Source organism: Phyllobates terribilis, unplaced genomic scaffold (genome assembly GCF_046119375.1).
Source record: "Phyllobates terribilis strain yellow unplaced genomic scaffold, ASM4611937v1 Scaffold_11__3_contigs__length_659146591, whole genome shotgun sequence".
Lineage (NCBI taxonomy): Eukaryota > Metazoa > Chordata > Amphibia > Anura > Dendrobatidae > Phyllobates > Phyllobates terribilis.
The window spans coordinates 579,168,331-579,173,530 of record NW_027362771.1 but is presented as its reverse complement, the minus strand read 5'-3'; positions in this window follow the sequence as shown (position 1 = coordinate 579,173,530).

Below are 5,200 nucleotides of genomic sequence, written 5' to 3'. Positions count from 1 at the left end.
CCTATAAGACCAAGCCATTTTCCCCGTCGCCACCATTTTCTCACTGCTGCAGCTGCGTGTTAGACGGCACCGCTGTTGCTGTGTGCGCTATACCTTGTTAATTTCAAGCCAATTTTCGCACAAATATACAGATAGCTTGGGAGTAGGGAATAGTTGTGATTGCAGTCCTTTTAAGGACTAGGTTACAGCATTTCCTACGACTTTTATCAGGGAGGTCTGTGCTCTTAAATAGATAGGTTGTGGGAGTAAAGACTAATTGTAATTGGAGTCCTTTTCAGGACTAGGTTACATGAGTTCCTATCAGTTTTTGCCAGGCAGGTCTGTGCCAGTGCTGTGCAAGTTTTTTTCACAGCATTTGGCTGAATCTAGCAAAGCTAATCCTTTTTGGCCTATTGCAGAGTGTGTTAGTCAGTGGAGTAGCCTATCTGTGTTGCAAGATATAACACCTGTGTATAGAATACCAATTTTTTTACTGCACCTAGTGAAGTAAAATCTTTTGGGCATAGCATCATTCTATTAGTCCATCTATACTGACCTCCATCAGGTTGCAAACTGAATATAATTTTTTTCTGCATCTAGCTCTGAAAAAATATTTGGGCTTCTAGCAGTGTGTGGGACTTGGTCTATTAGTCCATCTATACTGACCTCCATCAGGTTGCAAATTAAAAATAATTTTTTTCTTCATTTAGCTCTGAAAAAATATTTGGGCTTCTAGCAGTGTGTGGGACTTGTTCTATTAGTCCTTCTATACTGACCTCCAGCAGGTTGCAAATTGAATATAATTTTTTTCTGCATCTAGCTCTGAAAAAATAGTTGGGCTTCTAGCGGTGTGTGGGACTTGGTCTATTAGTCCATCTATACTGACCTCCATCAGGTTGCAAACTGAATATAATTTTTTTCTGCATCTAGCTCTGAATAAAATATTTGGGCTTCTAGCAGTGTGTGGGACTTGGTCTATTAGTCCATCTATACTGACCTCCATCAGGTTGCAAATTAAAAATAATTTTTTTCTTCATTTAGCTCTGAAAAAATATTTGGGCTTCTAGCAGTGTGTGGGACTTGTTCTATTAGTTCTTCTATACTGACCTCCAGCAGGTTGCAAATTGAATATAATTTTTTTCTGCATCTAGCTCTGAAAAAATAGTTGGGCTTCTAGCGGTGTGTGGGACTTGGTCTATTAGTCCATCTATACTGACCTCCATCAGGTTGCAAATTAAAAATAATTTTTTTCTGCATCTAGCTCTGAAAAAATATTTGGGCTTCTAGCAGTGTGTGGGACTTGGTCTATTAGTCCATCTATACTGACCTCCATCAGGTTGCAAATTAAAAATAATTTTTATCTGCATCTACAGTACCTCTGAAAAAATATTTGGGCTTCTAGCTGTGTGTGGGACTATTTGTATTAGTCCATCTATACTGACCTCCATCAGGTTGCAAACTGAATATATTTTTTTCTGCATCTACCTCTGAAAAAATATTTGGCTTTCTAGTAGTGTGTCGGACTTTCTCTATTAGTCCATCTATACTGACCTCCATCAGGTTGCAAATTAAAACTAATTTTTATCTGCATCTACAGTACCTCTGAAAAAATATTTGGGCTTCTAGCTGTGTGTGGGACTATTTGTATTAGTACATCTATACTGACCTCCATCAGGTTGCAAATTCAAAATAATTTTTTTCTGCATCTAACCCAGCCAATAGTTTTGGCCTAATACCACAGTTTGGCCACTCAGCTCTGCTCGGTTACCATCCATTGTTTTTTTGTGCAAACAACTCCAGAGTTGTGAATTAGTTAACCACCAAAATGAGTGGAAAAAGGCCTGCTGCTGGTGGAAAGGGGAATAGGCGTGTTGGGAAGGGGAAAAAAGGTTGTGTCCGTGGGGTAGGTGTTAAAGCAACAGTAACATCTGCAGAAGAAAGACCATCTTCCAGCCAAACTAAAATGTCTACTTCTTTTAGCGGACAATGTGATAAGATCCCTTTCTTACGGCCACGCCAATCGCTACAAATTCCAGATGAGGCACAAAAACAGCAGGTGCTTCAACGGATATCAAGTGCTCCTTTAAGTGGGCTCTCCTCCACATCAACTTCAACATCACAAATACTCCAGTCCTCAAAGGTGTCACCCAAATCGCACTTGCTTCCTCACAGCTCCCAAATCTCCAGCTGCCCGTCTGAGTATGAGGTAGAACAGATGGTTGAGTCTGCAGAGCTGTTTACTCATACTATAGCCTGGGAATCAGAGGTCGACTCCAGCGCTTCTGTGAATCCAGACGAGGAAATGATCTGCACTGATGCCCAGAATCTTTATGAGTCGGATCCAGGACCAGACGCAGAAGGTTCTGACCATAATGTAGACCCTCATTCCCAAACTGTAACTCCTGTTGGTGGAGACAATGAGGAAGACGATGATAAGACTCAAATACCTGATTGGAGCGACAACTTTAGTTTTTTGTCAGGGCAGGAACAGGTTGGCTCTGAGGACGACGGGTGTGATAACGCACAGGGTGATGATGATGAGGTCGGAGATCCCACTTACTGTCAACCCACAGTCAGCCAAGAGATGAGGTCAGCAGAGGAGGTGGAGGAAGATGCTAGTGACGACGAGGTCAGGTTGCGCCTTCCTGGACAGAGACGTAGTACTGGAAGCACGTCAACAACTGCATCCTCAAACACAACTCTGCCTCTCACCACAAGTTGTGGTGGCTCTTCAGGTCGCATGGGTGCTAAGCCTTGCATAGCCTGGGCATTTTTTCAGATCGATAAAGATGACCCAACTCGTGTTATCTGTAACATTTGTCAGCAAAAGCTAAGTAGAGGCCAAAAAATACATAGTTTGAGTACTTCATGCATGAACCGGCACATGGACATGAAGTATAAGTTGCAGTGGGAAGCTCAGTGTGCTACAATGCGGCCTAGCCGGCCGGGCCAATCACCGTCTGCCATATCTTGTGCATCCGCGGCCTCTTCATCCTCTGTGACTGGGGGGACAGCAGTCACACCTGTTTTGGGGCGCAGACCTGCCACCTCTTTACCCGCAACAGCCAGCGTGATTGGCAGGTCATCATTTTCTTTGGAGGTGGTAACACCAGCTGGTGTTGAGCGCTGTCCGACATCGATAGCACCACCTTTGGATCAAGGCAACCTAACATGTCCGCCTGCATCTTCCTCACAGACCGGCAGTTTGCCGGGGACACCCTTATCAACCCCGTCTAAGCACAATAGCCAGCCCTCGGTCCCTCAGATGTGGACAAGTAAAAGACCATTTCCTCCTAGCCATGAGAAAGCTAAGAGGTTGAATTTCACCATCTGCAAGCTCTTGGCTACAGAAATGCTGCCTTTCCGCCTGGTGGACACAGAGGATTTTCGAGACCTTATGTCCGTCGCAGTGCCCCAGTACCAGATGCCCAGTCGGCACTACTTCTCAAAGAAAGGTGTGCCTGCGCTCCACCAGCATGTCGCACACAACATCACCGCTTCTTTGAGAAACTCTGTGTGTGACAGGGTGCATTTCACCACAGACACTTGGACGAGTAGGCATGGACAGGGGCGTTACATGTCGCTGACTGGGCACTGGGTAACTATGGTGACAGCAGGACAAGGGGCTGCTGTCCAAGTCTTGCCGTCCCCACGAGTTGTGCGTCAATCCTCTTTATGTCAAAGTTCCTCCACTGCTTCTGCCTCCTCAACCTCCTCTCGGTCTTCCACCTGCACCCAAAGCCTGTCTGGTCATGCCACAAGCTTTCTAACTGCGCAGAAGGGATCCTGCACACCTCCTTACTATGCTGGCAGTAGGGCTCAACGTCATCAGGCGGTTTTTACATTGAAATGTCTGGGAAATGTGAGTCACACAGCTGAGGAGTTGTGGTCAGCTCTGGAGAACCAATTTCATGAATGGTTGTCTCCACTGGACCTGAAACCAGGGAAGGCCGTGTGCGACAATGCTGCAAACCTGGGTGCGGCCCTTCGCCGGGGCAATGTCACACACGTGCCTTGTATGGCTCACGTGTTGAACCTGGTTGTCCAGCAATTTTTAGCCCACTATCCCAGACTAGATGGCCTTCTGCAGAGGGCACGGTCGCTGTGTGCTCACTTCCGCCGTTCGCATCCCGCAGCTCAGCGACTTACATCTCTACAGAAGTCGTTGGGCCTGCCACTTCACCGGCTAAAATGCGATGTGCCTACCCGGTGGAATTCAACTCTGCACATGTTGCAGCGACTGTGGCAGCACCGACAAGCCCTGGTGCAATACGTTCTGACGTATAGCCTGGGCCAACGAGATTCAGAGGTGGGGCAAATCACGCTGGAGGAGTGGTCTCAGATCAGGGACCTATGCACCCTTCTGCACAGTTTTGAAATGGCGACGAAGATGTTTAGTGCTGACGATGCCATTATCAGCATGACTATTCCGGTGATTTACATGCTGGAGCACATGTTAAACAGAATTCGGAGTCAGGTGGTGGCACAAGAGGAGGTGGAGGAAGTAGAGGAGGAGGAGTTGTATGCGGAAGGGCTAACATCTGCAAGGTCCAGACGGTTGGCAGCACCAAGGCGGCAGGCATGTGAGGGTGGGGGAGATGGTTTTACCAGGGCGCATGGTAGCAGCCAAACTAGTGAGGAAGGTGCAGGAGCCCAGGAAGAAGTGGAGGACGAACTGATGGAAGACTCATCAGATGAGGGAGACCTTGATCACATTTCTGTTGTGCGAGGTTGGGGGGAGAGGACAGAGGAAGGAAGCATGATTGTTACCTCGCCACCAACACAACAGGGACTTGGTGCTCCTGGATGCGCAACACACATGAGTGCCTTCTTGCTGCACTACCTGCAACATGACCCTCGAATTGTGAGAATTAGAAATAATCCTGACTACTGGGTTGCCACACTGTTAGATCCCCGGTACAAAAGTAAATTTGCAGAAATTATTCCTGCCATAGAAAGGGATGCACGCATGCAGGAGTATCAGCAGAGACTGTTGCAGAATCTTACATGTGCTTTTCCACAAAATACCAGTGGTGCACGTAGTGAATCTCACAGTTCCAACTTGCCAACCGTGGGACCGTCAAGTGTTCAGCACTCAAACCGTAACAGAACCACAGTATCTGCTGGTAACATCAATTTTGCGGAATCATTTCACCACTTTTTTAGCCCATCCTTTGCAAGGCCACAGGAGACAAGAAGTCTGACACATAGTCAACGCCTA